Here is a 19619-nt window from a genome sequence, read left to right as displayed (position 1 = left end):
CTGCTAATGCAGCGTGTCCGGTAAATAAGAAATCTGTGGCAGAGTAGCGCGTTCAGGAAGAAATGGGCATCTCACATGCAGAGACTCTGCAGAAAGTGCAGAAGACTGTTCTTTTTAGAGCTATTAATATCCAGAATACAGATGGATTACAGTCGGATGTGTAAAGTGCATGATCTTACAACATAAAATTCGTTGATTGTTGAACTAAAATTTGTCACGTTCAATGCAGAAGTAGTGAATTGTACAGCACAAACTAAAAGTAGGACACAAAAAAGTAAACTCATATGCAAAACTACAGAAAACCCTCTGCAGATGAAAAACTTGGAGGGATAATTAATATTCAGACTTCAGTAAATGATCACATTCCTTGTTAATGGTCAGAGAAGTGTTCACTTGTTTGTCTTCTGTTCATTTCCTTCTTTCATTGTTTACTTCCCCCACCCCACCCTTTTTAACCTTACAAAGTAATGCTAGGGAACGTAAAATCATTGAAAAAATTCACATCATGAGAAGTGCTCCCCACGCCCCTATTTTCACCATGGACGTCCATTCCCTATATACCTCCATCTCCCACCCGGACGGTCGAAGCTCTTCGCTTCTTTTTGGATTCCAGACCTAACCAATTCCCCCGTACCACCACTCTCCTCCGTCTAGCGGAATTAGTTCTTACTCTCAATAATTTCTCCTTTGGCTCCTCCCACTTCCTCCAAACCAAGGCTGTAGCCATGGGCACCCATATGGGTCCCAGTTATGCCTGCCTTTTTGTTGGCTTTGTGGAACAGTCCATGTTCCAAGGCTATACCGGTATCCGTCCCCCTCTTTTCCTTCGCTACATCGACGACTGCATTGGCGTTGCCTCCTGCATGCATGCTGAGCTCGTTGACTTCATCAACTTTGCCTCCAACTTTCACCCTGCCCTCAAATTTACCTGGTCCATTTCCGACACCTCCCTCCCCTTTCTTGATCTTTCTGTCTCTATCTCTGGAGACGGCTTATCTACTGATATCTAATATAAGCCTACAGACTGTCACAGCTACCCGGACTATTCCTCTTTCCAACCTGTCTCTTGCAAAAATGCTATCCCCTTCCCACAATTCCTCAGTCTCCGCCGCATCTGCTCTCAGGATGAGGCTTTTCATTCCAGGACGAAGGAGATGTCTTCCTTTTTTGAACAAAGGGGCTTCCCTTCTTCCACCATCAACTGCTCTCAAACGCATCTCTCCCATTTCCCGCACATCTGCCCTCACCCCATCCGCCCGCAACCCCACTCGGGATAGGGTTCCCCTTGTCCTCACCTACCACGCCAACAGCCTCAGGGCCAATGTATAATTCGCCGTAACTGCTGCCACCTCCAAAGGGATACCAAGCACATCTTTCCCCCCCACACACACTTTCTGCTTTCCGCAGGGATCGCTCCCGACTCGTCTCCCTTGTCCACTCGTCCCCCACATCCCTTCCCACCGATCTCCTTCCTGGCACTTATCCTTGTAAGCAGAACAAGTGCTACACCTGCCCTTACACTTCCTCCCTCACAACCATTCAGGGCCCCAGACAATCCTTCCAGGTGAGGTGACACTTCACCTGTGATTCGGCTGGTGTGGTATACTGCGTCCGGTGCTCCCGGTGTGGCCTTTTATATATTGGTGAGAGCCGACGCAGACTGACAGACCGTTTCGCTGAACAATTCCACGTCCCATTCCCATTCTGATATGTCTATCCATGGCCTCCTCTACTGTCAAAATGAATCCAAACTCAGTTTGGAAGAACAACACCTTATATACCGGCTGGGTAGCCTCCAACCTGATGACATGAACATTGACTTCTCTAACTTCCGTTAATTCCCCTCCTCCCCTTCTTAACCCATCCTTGACATACTTAGTTGTTTGCCTGTTCTCCATCTCCCTCTGGTGCTTCCCCCACACACACACACACCTCCTTTCTTTCACACGAGGCCTCCCGTCCCATGATCCTTTCCCTTCTCCAGCTCGGTATCACTTTCGCCAATCACCTTTCCAGCTCTTAGCTTCATCCCACCCCCTCCGGTCTTCTCTTATCATTTCACATTTCCCCCTCACCCGCACTACTTTCAAATCTCTTACTATCCTTCCTTTCAGTTAGGCCTGACGAAGGGTCTCGGCCCGAAACGTCGACAGTTCTTCTCCTTATAGATGCTGCCTGGCCTGCTGTGTTCCACCAGCATTTTGTGTGTGTGTTGTTTGAATTTCCAGCATCTGCAGTTTTCCTCGTGTTTGCTCGATGAGTAAAAAAAAAAGTTTTTGTTTCCAGAGACGGTACTTTCTCCGCACTGTAATGATAAATACAATCGGAATTCGAGTAGCTGATCACGGCGCGTGGTTTGAAATAATCGAGTCATTTCACAACACACGTCAATCAGTTGATCCCATTTCTTTCAGGTTGTTGTCATCCACTAGGCATCCATTAGGCAAAATGCGGAGGAGATAGAGTCCTCGACTATTCATGAGGTGGGAAATAAATGACTAACAAAATGAAAGCGATAAATTAACAAGATCGGTGGAAGTGACGAGTTGGGCAGACAACTGATCAGCTACGACGTGATTGAATGACAGAGCACCGCAGTCTTCTTCCTGCTGATTTTGTATTTCCCGTGGTTCAGGAAATAACCTGGAACTTGTCGCCTCACAAACACACAAGTGCCCAAATGACCTGGTACCTAGTCCCCTCATAAGCACTGTTTGAAGATGGTAATCTTCATCATTTTTTAAATTAAAAACTCTGACAGTGCTGACGGAACAGTATCTGGTGCGGTGCAATTGCAAGTCAATTCTTTTTAATCCTAAAACAACTTCACAAAATCTGTTTCAACTCATATTGGAGGTTTGTGTTTGTATTTTCGAACAGCTTTAAATCTCTCAGAAAGGGCCGAGTATAGATTTCGAGCACCGTGGTCAACGTGAATGCTTTAATTTGAAATATCAGGGTGTGGGGCTGCGATTGGTTCATGTGAATGAAAACCATTTTGGCGTACATGTGCAGAGGTCGCTGAATGTGACAACATCGGTCGTTAGGGGGTGATTTTACTTCTCGTATCGGCTGGAAATATGAATATTTAGCCCCACTCTTCCATGAATATACTGAGAATACTCGCAGTGAGACCTGGAAAACTATTGACCGGCACTCGGCAATTTGAAGAACTTCCCCCTCTCCAGTCACCTCACAGTTTTCCTCATCCATCACTCCCCCTCTCCTATCACCTCCCAGCTTCTTACCTCATCCATTCCCTCTGGAATGCTTAGGGTTGGAAAGAAATGGAAAATGCATGGAACCTCCAGCACAGAGTGTGGGAGAATATTTCAAATTACTCTACAGATGATATAACACTTTGAAGAAAACGTCGTCAACAAATGACGTCACTGTGTAACGGTTAAAAAATGTGGTAGTGTGGCCGAGCGGTCTAAGGCGCTGGATTAAGGCTCCAGTCTCCAAGGAGGCGTGGGTTCGAATCCCACCACTGCCATCACGAGTACGTACACGTTTTGTTCTTTTCCGCCAGGGTTTCCGTTGCGATATTAAAATGAAGCCCGAAACGTTTTGCAGAGCTAAATGTAAGAATCACAAATCATCATGACTACGATCCTAGATAGTACTATATTGACGTCGCGGCGAAGTATATTATTGTGTGACTGCTGAACAGTGCAGATCGGGCGGAGGATCGTGTGCATGGGTGTGATTCGTGACCTCTATTTAACGAAAGTAGTGGGTGAAAAAAGTCATTAACATCAATATGTAATTGCTCTCTGGAGTTCAATAGGAAAGACGTAAGAAACTCAGTGTGATATTCCTCAATAAGACCAGGCAAGTTAGTAAAGCTGAGCAACACTGTCAACGCGCTACAGCAAAAATGTTATCTATATGACACCGCCGTCCTGTTTCTTGCTCCGTAGAGAGGATCAGATTTACCAGGTTTTCGAGGAATAACATGTTCCGTTCCTTGAATTTGCAGCGAGCGTATTTCTGCTTCACAGATTCTTCACCACATAACTTAAAGGTTCCGCTGGGAGTTGAACCCAGGATCTCCTGTCTACTAGACAGGAGCTTTGACCAGTTAAGCCACGGAACCCTCACACTAAAAGGCAACTGTAATGATGATAGTTAATTTGCATTAACTCTTCTTCGTCTGCCAGCGAGGGAATTGCTTCGGATTCACACCGTAAAGATGACATAAAACAAAGTAGACTCTACTGAGAGAATCACCACTATACAGTCTGCCTGCATAATACATGTTCACCACATCTCAAGTACATGTTCACCACATCCTTTCTGCCTATAACTGCTACGCACCTACTTCTTCGTAACTATGTTTTCTATGTCCTGAACACCGAGATTCCCTACACCTGATAGCCTCCTGTTTTAAACAACAACACACACAAAATGCTGGTAGGACACAGCAGGCTAGGCAGCATCTATAGGGAGAAGCGCTGTCTAGCCTGCTGTGTTCTGCAAGCATTTTGTGTGTGTTGTTGTCTGAATTTTCAGCATCTGCAGATTTCCTCGTGTTAGCCTCCCGTTTTATTCTGCAGGGGCATACAAATTCATTACTCTGGAAGTTTCGCTTTTAAGGCCTCCTATGAAAAACCTCCATTTGTCAGAAAACAACCTCTCCCAATCCATTCTGACGCCATCAAAATTGACCTTTCTCCAACTTATGATTTCAAACCAAGGACCATACCTATCCATCTCTATAATTATCCTGAAACAAATGGAAATATTATCACTAGATCCAAAGTGCTCCCTTACAAATATTCCGGTCACATGCCATGTCTTCCTCTAAAAGGAGATCCTGTTGGGACCTCTGGATATTGATAAAGGAAAACACTAAGCAAACTCTATCACATGTCGCCATTTTAGTGTATGGGAATCCAGTCAGTATCCAGTCATCACTATGGTAATAATGGAGAAGTCATTAGGCCAAAAGGTATTTCAAAGTTCAGAGTAAAATTTATTATCGGTGCATGTCACCACATACATCCAACAGTGAGGTTCTTTTTCCTGCGGGTATACTCAGCAAATCTATAGAACAGTAACTGTAAACAGAATCAATGAACTAGAAACTGCAAATGCAAAAATAAATAAATAGCAATAAATTACGAGATCATGAAATAACAAGAAAAAGAATCCTTAAAGAGAGATCATTGGTTGTGGGAACACTAGTTACAGAATGAGAGTAGTTAGCCTGTTCCGTGCAAGAGACAGATGATTGAGGGGAAGTAATTGTTCTTGAACCTCGTGAAGGGGAACTCAGCACTGCTAATGCAGGGTGTCCAGTAAGTAAGAAATCTGTGGCAGAGCAGCGCGTTCAGGAAGAAATGGGCATCTCACATGCAGAGACTCTGCAGAAAGTGCAGAAGACTGTGCTTTTTAGAGCTATTAATATCCAGAATACTGATGGATTACAGTCGGGTGTGTAAAGTGCATGATCTGCCAACAAATAATTCGTTGATTGTTGATGAACTAAAATTTCTCACTTTCAAAGCAGAAGTAGTGAATTGTACAGCACAAACGAAAAGTAGGACACAAAAAATAAAATTATATTGAAAACTACGAACCTCTGCAGATCAAAGACTTCGAGGGATAAATAATATTCAGACGTCAAAGATGTGTTAATGATCACATTTCTTGCTAATGGTCAGAGAAGTGTTCGTATGATTGTCTTCTGTTCTTTTCCTTCTTTTATTGTTTACTCCCGCCCTTTTAGGCTTACAAAGTAATGCTAAAAGTTTGTTTGCTAATAATCAAGTGATTTTAATGCTCCTCGTGCTGAATAGGGTCACAGTGACATAAATGTGATTTGGACTGTGGTGGAAGACTTTCTGGAAGAAAAGTATTTGGTGTGTTTGTATGATACTGTAGGTATCGGTACTGTATCCCACGTTTGTCAGCCAACCGCCAATAAACATTACTAAATGAGGAACAAACGCAAGCAAGGTCTCGTGCGATCTGAAGCGCAGCATAAATGTTGCAGCAGGATCCCTGCCTCATGGAGAGATTTGAAAATGTCATTCCATTCAGATGAATTAATTGGGGTTTCATGAGGAAAATGGAAATCCCCGCAAACTTAAGCAAGAGACACATTGTTTCCTCTACAAATTCTATTTTAATCACTGCGGAATTCGCCAGGAATCCGGAATTCTGCAGTCAATGTCAGGATGTGGCACTCTGCTCCCGGGGAAATTACGCTGAAAACCGCTAACGGGATCTTCTCCGGAACCACACTGCTGCTGCAGAAGATCGGTGTCGCGCTGCCCTCGATAGGAGGGAAAGACCACGCGATGTGTTTCTGTTTCTGATCAGACGGAAAAATTCTGCTGCGTCACCTACAATTCTTGCCGTCCAGTTGATTATGAAACGTTGTTGAGCAAGCTGCAATATAACAGAATGGGGTTACGTACCCGCGGGTAACTTGTGCCTGTCACGTGGCCATGATGTAATTGAGGCTATGTTGGACATGAGGTAATGGTCTTGTGATGGTGGAGTGACGTCAGTTTCCCGCCAGTGAGAGGTCATGTGATAGTTTTTCAACGGGATATAAAAGGAGAACCCCTCCCTGTGTTTTGGGGACAGTCCATGGTTGAATTGGGCAGAGATTCCGGTTTTGCTGCGTATTTTATGTTATAGACAATAGACAATAGGTGCAGAAGTAGACCATTCGGCCCCTCAAGTCTGCACCGCCATTATGACGCAGTTTTATTTTAAAGTGGAGATTTATTTTCTGCTTTAAGTCAAAGGTTATTGCCGACGGATTTGCTGCAATACTGCCTGTTAAAGTGCAGTTCGAGAGTGAAGATTCATCGAAGTTGGGGAAGCGGAAAGATCTAGGAAACTTGATGTCGCGTGTGAGCAGAAAGAGTTGGATGCAGAGTTTCGCCAGGGAGAGGTCAGTGCCTTCAGGCCGTTTTATTTCCTTCAATGGTAAATCCCTCAGCAAAGCATACTTCGGCTGGGATCAACAGTAACGTCACAAAAAAGGATTTAATTCAAGGAAACTCTTTCCTTTAGTTGATTGTAAATCATTTTGGACTTTTTGCAATAATACTTTAAAGAACAGAGTTCGCATTTCTTGCTTTAGGAACTGTTCTAGCTGCCGTATGGCAGCTGAATTCCGGTTAAGTTATTTGTTTCTTTACTTTGGCATTTTTTTTAGCAGTGTTGAATAAATGTTTTATTTGTTATTAAAAAAAAACCTGTCTCAAATATATTCATTGTTGCTGGATTGTTGCTAGTTTTCCCTCTTCCTGAGTGAAACGAGGGCAGACGGAAGATTGTTCTCCATAAATTGCAGTCTGCTCTTCAGTAAGTTTATCTTTCTGCACTAAAGGATGTAACTGTGGGCTCCGTGGTGCAAAGGCAAGCGTGTTGAACTTTTACTGATGAGTGATTAAGTAATAAGTCAAAAACAGTTTTTGCTTCTAGAGATGGTATTTTCTCCACAATGACAAATACGGTTGGAAATCGAGGGGCTGATGTCGTGTGATGGCAGAGAATCGAACAATTTAAGTCATGGATTGAAGTAATCGAGTCATTCACAAAACATGTCAATCAGAAGATCCCATTTCTTTCAGGTCGTTGTCATCCATTGAATTAATTAAGCAAAATGCGGAGGAGATAGAGTCCTCCACTATTAAGAAGGCGGGAAATTAATGATTAATGAAAAAGAAAACGAAAAATTAACAAGATCGGTGGAAGTGAGGAGTTGGGCAGACAACTGATCAGCAATGACGTGATTGAATGACAGAGCTGCGCAGTTTTCTTCCTGCTGATTTGTTTTGTATTTCCCGTGGTTCAGGAAACAAACTGGAATTTGTCACCTCACAAACACACAAGTGTCCAAATGACCTGGTACCTTGTCCCGGCATAAGCACTGTTTGAAGATTGTAATTTTCATCACTTTTTAAATTAAAAATTTGGACAGTGCAAATGGAACAGTGTCTGGTGCGGTGTATTTGCAAGTCAATGCTATTTAATCTTAAAACAACTTCACAAAATCTGTTTCAACTCATATTGAAGGTTTGTATTTGTATTTTCGAATAGCTTTAAATATCCCAGAAAGAGCCAAGTATATGTTTCGAGAACCGTTGTCAACGTGAGTGTTTTAATTTGAAATGTCAGGGCTCGGGGCTGGGATTGGTTGATGTGAATGAAAACCTTGCAACATTTTGGCGTACTAGTGCAAAAGTCGCTGACTGAGACAACATCGGTCGTTAGGGGGTGATTTTACTATTCGACGGCTGGGAATGTGAATATTTATCCCTACTGTTCCATGAATATCCTGAGAATACTCACAGTGACATCTGGAAAAGCATTGACTGGCACTCGGCAATTTGAAGAGGCAACTCTGTACCAGTGTTCCCTCTGGAATGCTTTGGGTTGGAAAAAATGGAAAATGCACGGAACCTCAAGCATAGTATGTGGGAGAATATTTCTATTTATTATACCGATGATACGCTTTGCAGATTAAGGTCAGCAACAAACCACGTCACTGTGTAACAGTTAAAAAACGTGGTAGTGTGGCCGAGCGGTCTAAGGCGCTGGATTAAGGCTCCAGTCTCCAAGGAGGCGTGGGTTCGAATCCCACCACTGCCATTGTGGAGTACGTACACGTATTTGTTCTTTTCCGCCAGGGTTTCAGTTGTGGTATAGAGGTGAAACCTGAAATGTTTTGCAGAGCTAAATATAAGAATCACAAATCATCATGACTATGTTCCTGGATAATACTACAGTATATTGGTTTCATGGCCAACTATATTATTGTGTGACTGCTGTACACTCTACATAGGCAGGGCATCGTGGGGATGGGTGGGGTTCGTGACCTCTATTTAACGAGAGTAGTGGGTGAAAAAGTAATTAACATCAATATGTATTTGTCTTCATTTCAGTGACACCGTCTTTACGGTTTCTTGAAATAGGCAGCGAACTCTTCGGAGTTCAATAGGAAAGATGTATGAAACTCAATGGGATATTCCTCAGTAAGACCAGGCAATTTAGTAAAGCTGACCAACAATGTAAAAACACTATAGCAAAAATATCTATATATGACTTCGTCGTCCTGTTTCTTGCTCCGCAGAGAGCACCAGACTTACCACATTTTCGAGGAATAATAAGTTCCATTCCTTGAATGTGTAATTTATGATTTGCAGTGAGCATATTTCTGCTTCGTAGCTTTCTTCCCATGGCAATTCACCCCATAGCTTAAAGGCTGCGCTGGGAGTTGAACCCGGGATCTCCTGTTTACTAGACAGGCGCTTTGACCAGTTAAGCCACGGAACCCTCACACTAAAAGGCAACTGTAATGATGATAGTTAATTTGCATTAACTATTCTTCATCTACTAGCGAGGGAATTGTTTCGGATTCAAACTGTAAAGACGACATAAATCAAAGTAGACCCTACTGAGAAAATCACCCCTATACAGTCTGCCTGCGTAATATATGTTCACGACCTCTCAAGCACATTATTTATTCCTTTCTGCCAATACATGCTACACACCTACTTCTTCGTAACTATGTCCTCTATGTCCGGAACACTGAGATTCCCTAAACCTGATAGCCTCCTGTTTTATTCGGCCAGGGGCATACACAGTTATTAATCTCGAAGTTTCGCTTTTAAGGCCTCCTATGGAAAACGTCCATTTTTCAGAAAGCAACCTCTCCCAATCCTTTCTGATGCCATCGATTTAGACTTCCTCTAAAAGTAAATCCTGGTGGGACCTCTGGATATTGATAAAGGAAAACACTAACAAAACTCTATCACGTGTCGCCATTTTAGTGTATGGGAATCCCGTCAGTATCCAGTCATCACTATGGTAATAATGGAAAAGTCATTAGGCCAAAAGGTATTTCAAAGTTCAAAGTAAAAATTATTATCGGTGCATGACACCACATACATCCAGCAGTGAGGGTCTTTTTCCTGCGGGTATACTCAGCAATCTTTAGAACAGTAACTATAAACAGGATCAATAAACAAGAAACTGTGAAAACGCAAATATAAATAAATAGCAATAAATCACGAGATCATGAAATAACAATAAAAAGACTCCTTAAAGAGAGATGATTGGTTGTGGGAACACTAGTTACAGAATGAGAGTATTTACCGTGTTTTGTGCAAGAGACAGGTGATTGAGGGGAAGTAAGTATTCTTGAACCTAGTGAAGGGGAACACAGCACTGCTAATGCAGGGTTTCCGGTAAATAAGAAATCTGCGGCAGAGCAGCACATTCAGGAAGAAATAGTCATCTCACATGCAGAGACTCTGCAGAAAGTGCAGAAGACTGTGCTTTTCGAAGCTATTAATATCCAGAATACAGATGGATTACAGTCAGGTGTGTAAAGTGCATGATCTGCCAACAAAGAATTCGTTGATTGTTGATGAACAAACAGTTCTCACTTTCAAAGCAGAAGTAGTGATTTGTACAGCACAGACTAAAAGTAGGACACAAAAAAGTAAAATGATATTGAAAATTACGAACCTCTGCAGATCAAAGACTTGGAGGGATAAATAATATTCAGACTCCAAAGATGTGTTAATGATCACATTTCTTGCTAATGATCAGAGAAGTGTTCGCATGTTTGTCTTCTGTTCTTTTCCTTCTTTCATTGTTTACTCCCGCCCTTTTAGGCTTACAAAGTAATGCTAAAAGTTTGTTTACTAAAAATCAGGGAATTTTAATGCTCCTCCTGCTAAATAGAGACATAGTGACGTAAATGTGAATTGGACTGTGGTGCAAGACTTTCTGGAAGAAAAGTATTTGGTGCGTTTGTATGATACTGTAGGTGTCGGTACTGTATTTCACATTGGTCAGCCAGATGTCAATAAACATTACTAAATGAAGAACAACCGTGCGATCTGAAGCGCCGCAGAAATGTTGCAGCAGGATGCCTGGTTCACGGAGGGATCTGAAAACGTCATTCCATTCAGGTGAATTAATTGGGGTTTCATGCGGAAAATGGAAATCGCCGAAACCATAAGCAAGAGACACATTGGTTGTTCTACAAATTCTGTTTTAATCACTGTGGAATTTGCAAGGAATCCAGAATTCTGCTGTCGATGTCAGGATGTGGCACTGTGCTCCCGGGGAAGTTACGCAGAAAACCGCTCACGGGATCTTCTCCGGAACCACACTGCTGCAGCAGAAGATCGGCATCGCGCTGCTGTCGATAGGAGGGGAAGCCCATGCGATGTTTTTTTGTTTCAGATCAGACTGAAAAATTCTGCTGCGTCACCTACAATTCTTGCCGTCCAGTTGACTGTGAAACGTTGTTGAGGAAGCATGGATATAACAAAATGGTGTTACGTACACGCGGGTATCTTGTACCTGTCATATGACCACGATGTAATTGAGGATGTACTGGACAAGAGGTAATGGTCTTCTGATGGTGGAGTGACGTCATTTTCCGGCCAGTGAGAGGTCTTGTGGCAGTTTTTCAACAGGGATTTAAAGGAGAACACTTCCCAGTGTTGGGGGGCAGCAGTCCGTGGTTGAATTGGCCAGAGACTCCCGTTTCGCTGCGTATTCTATGTTATGACGCAGTTTTATTTTAAAGTGGCGTTTTACTTTCTGCCTTATATCAAAGGTTATTACTGGCAGTTTTGTCAGTTAACAATACTGCCGGTTAAAGTGCAGTCCTAGAGTGAAGATTCATCGAAGTTGGGGAAGCTGAAAGATCTAGGAAAGTTGATGTCGCGTGTGAGCAGAAAGAGTTGGATGCAGAGTTTCGCCAGGGAGAGGCCAGTGCCTTTAGGCCGTTTTATTTCCTTCAATGGTAAATCCCTCAGCAAAGCATACTTCGGCTGGGATCAGCAGTAACGTCACAAAAAAGGATTTAATTCAAGGAAACTCTTTCCTTTAGTTGATTGTAAATCATTTTGGACTTTTTGCAATACTACTTTAAAGAACAGAGTTCGCATTTCTTGCTTTAAGAACTGTTCTAGCTGCCGTATGGCAGCTGAATTCCGGTTAAGTTAGTTGTTTCTTTACTTTGGGATTTTTTTTAGCAGTGTTGAATAAATGTTTTATTTGTTATTTAAAAAAAAACCTGTCTCAAATATATTCATTGTTGCTGGATTGTTGCTAGTTTTCCCTCTTCCTGAGAGAAACGAGGGCAGACGGAAGATTGTTCTCCATAAATTGCAGTCTGCTCTTCAGTAAGTTTATCTTTCTGCACAAAAGGATGTAACTGTGGGCTCCGTGGTGCAAAGGCAAACGTGTTGAACTTCTACTGATGAGTGATTAAGTAATAAGTCAAAAACAGTTTTTGCTTCTAGAGATGGTATTTTCTCCACAATGACAAATACGGTTGGAAATCGGGGGGGGGGGGGTGCTGATGTCGTGTGATGGCAGAGAATCGAACAATTTAAGTCATGGATTGAAGTAATCGAGTCATTCACAAAACATGTCAATCAGAAGATCCCATTTCTTTCAGGTCGTTGTCATCCATTGAATTAATTAAGCAAAATGCGGAGGAGATAGAGTCCTCCACTATTAAGAAGGCGGGAAATTAATGATTAATGAAAAAGAAAACGAAAAATTAACAAGATCGGTGGAAGTGAGGAGTTGGGCAGACAACTGATCAGCAATGACGTGATTGAATGACAGAGCTGCGCAGTTTTCTTCCTGCTGATTTGTTTTGTATTTCCCGTGGTTCAGGAAACAAACTGGAATTTGTCACCTCACAAACACACAAGTGTCCAAATGATCTGGTACCTTGTCCCGGCATAAGCACTGTTTGAAGATTGTAATTTTCATCACTTTTCAAATTAAAAATTTGGACAGTGCAAATGGAACAGTGTCTGGTGCGGTGTATTTGCAAGTCAATGCTATTTAATCCTAAAACAACTTCACAAAATCTGTTTCAACTCATATTGAAGGTTTGTATTTGTATTTTCGAATAGCTTTAAATATCCCAGAAAGAGCCAAGTATATGTTTCGAGAACCGTTGTCAACGTGAGTGTTTTAATTTGAAATGTCAGGGCTCGGGGCTGGGATTGGTTGATGTGAATGAAAACCTTGCAACATTTTGGCGTACTAGTGCAAAAGTCGCTGACTGAGACAACATCGGTCGTTAGGGGGTGATTTTACTATTCGACGGCTGGGAATGTGAATATTTATCCCTACTGTTCCATGAATATCCTGAGAATACTCACAGTGACATCTGGAAAAGCATTGACTGGCACTCGGCAATTTGAAGAGGTAACTCTGTACCAGTGTTCCCTCTGGAATGCTTTGGGTTGGAAAAAAATGGAAAATGCACGGAACCTCAAGCATAGTATGTGGGAGAATATTTCTATTTATTATACCGATGATACGCTTTGCAGATTAAGGTCAGCAACAAATCACGTCACTGTGTAACAGTTAAAAAACGTGGTAGTGTGGCCGAGCGGTCTAAGGCGCTGGATTAAGGCTCCAGTCTCCAAGGAGGCGTGGGTTCGAATCCCACCACTGCCATTGTGGAGTACGTACACGTATTTGTTCTTTTCCGCCAGGGTTTCAGTTGTGGTATAGAGGTGAAACCTGAAATGTTTTGCAGAGCTAAATATAAGAATCACAAATCATCATGACTATGTTCCTGGATAATAGTACAGTATATTGGTTTCATGGCCAACTATATTATTGTGTGACTGCTGTACACTCTACATAGGCAGGGCATCGTGGGGATGGGTGGGGTTCGTGACCTCTATTTAACGAGAGTAGTGGGTGAAAAAGTAATTAACATCAATATGTATTTGTCTTCATTTCAGTGACACCGTCTTTACGGTTTCTTGAAATAGGCAGCGAACTCTTCGGAGTTCAATAGGAAAGATGTATGAAACTCAATGAGATATTCCTCAGTAAGACCAGGCAATTTAGTAAAGCTGACCAACAATGTAAAAACACTATAGCAAAAATATCTATATATGACTTCGTCGTCCTGTTTCTTGCTCCGCAGAGAGCACCAGACTTACCACATTTTCGAGGAATAATAAGTTCCATTCCTTGAATGTGTAATTTATGATTTGCAGTGAGCATATTTCTGCTTCGTAGCTTTCTTCCCATGGCAATTCACCCCATAGCTTAAAGGCTGCGCTGGGAGTTGAACCCGGGATCTCCTGTTTACTAGACAGGCGCTTTGACCAGTTAAGCCACGGAACCCTCACACTAAAAGGCAACTGTAATGATGATAGTTAATTTGCATTAACTATTCTTCATCTACTAGCGAGGGAATTGTTTCGGATTCAAACTGTAAAGACGACATAAATCAAAGTAGACCCTACTGAGAAAATCACCCCTATACAGTCTGCCTGCGTAATATATGTTCACGACCTCTCAAGCACATTATTTATTCCTTTCTGCCAATACATGCTACACACCTACTTCTTCGTAACTATGTCCTCTATGTCCGGAACACTGAGATTCCCTAAACCTGATAGCCTCCTGTTTTATTCGGCCAGGGGCATACACAGTTATTAATCTCGAAGTTTCGCTTTTAAGGCCTCCTATGGAAAACGTCCATTTTTCAGAAAGCAACCTCTCCCAATCCTTTCTGATGCCATCGATTTAGACTTCCTCTAAAAGTAAATCCTGGTGGGACCTCTGGATATTGATAAAGGAAAACACTAACAAAACTCTATCACGTGTCGCCATTTTAGTGTATGGGAATCCCGTCAGTATCCAGTCATCACTATGGTAATAATGGAAAAGTCATTAGGCCAAAAGGTATTTCAAAGTTCAAAGTAAAAATTATTATCGGTGCATGACACCACATACATCCAGCAGTGAGGGTCTTTTTCCTGCGGGTATACTCAGCAATCTTTAGAACAGTAACTATAAACAGGATCAATAAACAAGAAACTGTGAAAACGCAAATATAAATAAATAGCAATAAATCACGAGATCATGAAATAACAATAAAAAGACTCCTTAAAGAGAGATGATTGGTTGTGGGAACACTAGTTACAGAATGAGAGTATTTACCGTGTTTTGTGCAAGAGACAGGTGATTGAGGGGAAGTAAGTATTCTTGAACCTAGTGAAGGGGAACACAGCACTGCTAATGCAGGGTTTCCGGTAAATAAGAAATCTGCGGCAGAGCAGCACATTCAGGAAGAAATAGTCATCTCACATGCAGAGACTCTGCAGAAAGTGCAGAAGACTGTGCTTTTCGAAGCTATTAATATCCAGAATACAGATGGATTACAGTCAGGTGTGTAAAGTGCATGATCTGCCAACAAAGAATTCGTTGATTGTTGATGAACAAACAGTTCTCACTTTCAAAGCAGAAGTAGTGATTTGTACAGCACAGACTAAAAGTAGGACACAAAAAAGTAAAATGATATTGAAAATTACGAACCTCTGCAGATCAAAGACTTGGAGGGATAAATAATATTCAGACTCCAAAGATGTGTTAATGATCACATTTCTTGCTAATGATCAGAGAAGTGTTCGCATGTTTGTCTTCTGTTCTTTTCCTTCTTTCATTGTTTACTCCCGCCCTTTTAGGCTTACAAAGTAATGCTAAAAGTTTGTTTACTAAAAATCAGGGAATTTTAATGCTCCTCCTGCTAAATAGAGACATAGTGACGTAAATGTGAATTGGACTGTGGTGCAAGACTTTCTGGAAGAAAAGTATTTGGTGCGTTTGTATGATACTGTAGGTGTCGGTACTGTATTTCACATTGGTCAGCCAGATGTCAATAAACATTACTAAATGAAGAACAACCGTGCGATCTGAAGCGCCGCAGAAATGTTGCAGCAGGATGCCTGGTTCACGGAGGGATCTGAAAACGTCATTCCATTCAGGTGAATTAATTGGGGTTTCATGCGGAAAATGGAAATCGCCGAAACCATAAGCAAGAGACACATTGGTTGTTCTACAAATTCTGTTTTAATCACTGTGGAATTTGCAAGGAATCCAGAATTCTGCTGTCGATGTCAGGATGTGGCACTGTGCTCCCGGGGAAGTTACGCAGAAAACCGCTCACGGGATCTTCTCCGGAACCACACTGCTGCAGCAGAAGATCGGCATCGCGCTGCTGTCGATAGGAGGGGAAGCCCATGCGATGTTTTTTTGTTTCAGATCAGACTGAAAAATTCTGCTGCGTCACCTACAATTCTTGCCGTCCAGTTGACTGTGAAACGTTGTTGAGGAAGCATGGATATAACAAAATGGTGTTACGTACACGCGGGTATCTTGTACCTGTCATATGACCACGATGTAATTGAGGATGTACTGGACAAGAGGTAATGGTCTTCTGATGGTGGAGTGACGTCATTTTCCGGCCAGTGAGAGGTCTTGTGGCAGTTTTTCAACAGGGATTTAAAGGAGAACACTTCCCAGTGTTGGGGGGCAGCAGTCCGTGGTTGAATTGGCCAGAGACTCCCGTTTCGCTGCGTATTCTATGTTATGACGCAGTTTTATTTTAAAGTGGCGTTTTACTTTCTGCCTTATATCAAAGGTTATTACTGGCAGTTTTGTCAGTTAACAATACTGCCGGTTAAAGTGCAGTCCTAGAGTGAAGATTCATCGAAGTTGGGGAAGCTGAAAGATCTAGGAAAGTTGATGTCGCGTGTGAGCAGAAAGAGTTGGATGCAGAGTTTCGCCAGGGAGAGGCCAGTGCCTTTAGGCCGTTTTATTTCCTTCAATGGTAAATCCCTCAGCAAAGCATACTTCGGCTGGGATCAGCAGTAACGTCACAAAAAAGGATTTAATTCAAGGAAACTCTTTCCTTTAGTTGATTGTAAATCATTTTGGACTTTTTGCAATACTACTTTAAAGAACAGAGTTCGCATTTCTTGCTTTAAGAACTGTTCTAGCTGCCGTATGGCAGCTGAATTCCGGTTAAGTTAGTTGTTTCTTTACTTTGGGATTTTTTTTAGCAGTGTTGAATAAATGTTTTATTTGTTATTTAAAAAAAAACCTGTCTCAAATATATTCATTGTTGCTGGATTGTTGCTAGTTTTCCCTCTTCCTGAGAGAAACGAGGGCAGACGGAAGATTGTTCTCCATAAATTGCAGTCTGCTCTTCAGTAAGTTTATCTTTCTGCACAAAAGGATGTAACTGTGGGCTCCGTGGTGCAAAGGCAAACGTGTTGAACTTCTACTGATGAGTGATTAAGTAATAAGTCAAAAACAGTTTTTGCTTCTAGAGATGGTATTTTCTCCACAATGACAAATACGGTTGGAAATCGGGGGGGGGGGTGCTGATGTCGTGTGATGGCAGAGAATCGAACAATTTAAGTCATGGATTGAAGTAATCGAGTCATTCACAAAACATGTCAATCAGAAGATCCCATTTCTTTCAGGTCGTTGTCATCCATTGAATTAATTAAGCAAAATGCGGAGGAGATAGAGTCCTCCACTATTAAGAAGGCGGGAAATTAATGATTAATGAAAAAGAAAACGAAAAATTAACAAGATCGGTGGAAGTGAGGAGTTGGGCAGACAACTGATCAGCAATGACGTGATTGAATGACAGAGCTGCGCAGTTTTCTTCCTGCTGATTTGTTTTGTATTTCCCGTGGTTCAGGAAACAAACTGGAATTTGTCACCTCACAAACACACAAGTGTCCAAATGATCTGGTACCTTGTCCCGGCATAAGCACTGTTTGAAGATTGTAATTTTCATCACTTTTCAAATTAAAAATTTGGACAGTGCAAATGGAACAGTGTCTGGTGCGGTGTATTTGCAAGTCAATGCTATTTAATCCTAAAACAACTTCACAAAATCTGTTTCAACTCATATTGAAGGTTTGTATTTGTATTTTCGAATAGCTTTAAATATCCCAGAAAGAGCCAAGTATATGTTTCGAGAACCGTTGTCAACGTGAGTGTTTTAATTTGAAATGTCAGGGCTCGGGGCTGGGATTGGTTGATGTGAATGAAAACCTTGCAACATTTTGGCGTACTAGTGCAAAAGTCGCTGACTGAGACAACATCGGTCGTTAGGGGGTGATTTTACTATTCGACGGCTGGGAATGTGAATATTTATCCCTACTGTTCCATGAATATCCTGAGAATACTCACAGTGACATCTGGAAAAGCATTGACTGGCACTCGGCAATTTGAAGAGGTAACTCTGTACCAGTGTTCCCTCTGGAATGCTTTGGGTTGGAAAAAAATGGAAAATGCACGGAACCTCAAGCATAGTATGTGGGAGAATATTTCTATTTATTATACCGATGATACGCTTTGCAGATTAAGGTCAGCAACAAATCACGTCACTGTGTAACAGTTAAAAAACGTGGTAGTGTGGCCGAGCGGTCTAAGGCGCTGGATTAAGGCTCCAGTCTCCAAGGAGGCGTGGGTTCGAATCCCACCACTGCCATTGTGGAGTACGTACACGTATTTGTTCTTTTCCGCCAGGGTTTCAGTTGTGGTATAGAGGTGAAACCTGAAATGTTTTGCAGAGCTAAATATAAGAATCACAAATCATCATGACTATGTTCCTGGATAATAGTACAGTATATTGGTTTCATGGCCAACTATATTATTGTGTGACTGCTGTACACTCTACATAGGCAGGGCATCGTGGGGATGGGTGGGGTTCGTGACCTCTATTTAACGAGAGTAGTGGGTGAAAAAGTAATTAACATCAATATGTATTTGTCTTCATTTCAGTGACACCGTCTTTACGGTTTCTTGAAATAGGCAGCGAACTCTTCGGAGTTCAATAGGAAAGATGTATGAAACTCAATGAGATATTCCTCAGTAAGACCAGGCAATTTAGTAAAGCTGACCAACAATGTAAAAACACTATAGCAAAAATATCTATATATGACTTCGTCGTCCTGTTTCTTGCTCCGCAGAGAGCACCAGACTTACCACATTTTCGAGGAATAATAAGTTCCATTCCTTGAATGTGTAATTTATGATTTGCAGTGAGCATATTTCTGCTTCGTAGCTTTCTTCCCATGGCAATTCACCCCATAGCTTAAAGGCTCCGCTGGGAGTTGAACCCAGGATCTCCTGTTTACTAGACAGGCGCTTTGACCAGTTAAGCCACGGAACCCTCACACTAAAAGGCAACTGTAATGATGATAGTTAATTTGCATTAACTATTCTTCATCTACTAGCGAGGGAATTGTTTCGGATTCAAACCGTAAAGACGACATAAATCAAAGTAGACCCTACTGAGAAAATCACCCCTATACAGTCTGCCTGCGTAATATATGTTCACGACCTCTCAAGCACATTATTTATTCCTTTCTGCCAATACATGCTACACACCTACTTCTTCGTAACTATGTCCTCTATGTCCGGAACACTGAGATTCCCTAAACCTGATAGCCTCCTGTTTTATTCGGCCAGGGGCATACACAGTTATTAATCTCGAAGTTTCGCTTTTAAGGCCTCCTATGGAAAACGTCCATTTTTCAGAAAGCAACCTCTCCCAATCCTTTCTGATGCCATCGATTTAGACTTCCTCTAAAAGTAAATCCTGGTGGGACCTCTGGATATTGATAAAGGAAAACACTAACAAAACTCTATCACGTGTCGCCATTTTAGTGTATGGGAATCCCGTCAGTATCCAGTCATCACTATGGTAATAATGGAGAAGTCATTAGGCCAAAAGGTATTTCAAAGTTCAAAGTAAAAATTATTATCGGTGCATG

The 19619-nt window shown here is 41.9% G+C and overlaps 6 non-coding genes across 6 annotated transcripts; 4 read left to right on the top strand and 2 right to left on the bottom strand.

The window, feature by feature from the left end:
- The first annotated feature begins 3414 nt into the window (after positions 1 to 3414).
- trnal-aag (transfer RNA leucine (anticodon AAG)) lies at positions 3415 to 3496 on the top strand. Its single transcript has one exon. It is a non-coding gene; the product is annotated as a tRNA-Leu (tRNA).
- A 529-nt stretch (positions 3497 to 4025) lies between these two features.
- trnat-agu (transfer RNA threonine (anticodon AGU)) lies at positions 4026 to 4099 on the bottom strand. The gene has a single exon. It is a non-coding gene; the product is annotated as a tRNA-Thr (tRNA).
- A 4438-nt stretch (positions 4100 to 8537) lies between these two features.
- Positions 8538 to 8619, top strand: trnal-aag (transfer RNA leucine (anticodon AAG)). Its single transcript has one exon. It is a non-coding gene; the product is annotated as a tRNA-Leu (tRNA).
- A 4775-nt stretch (positions 8620 to 13394) lies between these two features.
- On the top strand, positions 13395 to 13476 carry trnal-aag (transfer RNA leucine (anticodon AAG)). The gene has a single exon. It is a non-coding gene; the product is annotated as a tRNA-Leu (tRNA).
- Positions 13477 to 18249: 4773 nt separating this feature from the next.
- Positions 18250 to 18331, top strand: trnal-aag (transfer RNA leucine (anticodon AAG)). The gene has a single exon. It is a non-coding gene; the product is annotated as a tRNA-Leu (tRNA).
- A 610-nt stretch (positions 18332 to 18941) lies between these two features.
- trnat-agu (transfer RNA threonine (anticodon AGU)) lies at positions 18942 to 19015 on the bottom strand. The gene has a single exon. It is a non-coding gene; the product is annotated as a tRNA-Thr (tRNA).
- Between the last annotated feature and the right edge of the window lie 604 nt (positions 19016 to 19619).

Source organism: Hypanus sabinus, chromosome 24, assembly GCF_030144855.1.
Source record: "Hypanus sabinus isolate sHypSab1 chromosome 24, sHypSab1.hap1, whole genome shotgun sequence".
Taxonomy (NCBI): domain Eukaryota; kingdom Metazoa; phylum Chordata; class Chondrichthyes; order Myliobatiformes; family Dasyatidae; genus Hypanus; species Hypanus sabinus.
Note: the sequence above shows the minus strand (reverse complement) of the source record. Positions and strands in the feature narration are given on the sequence as shown.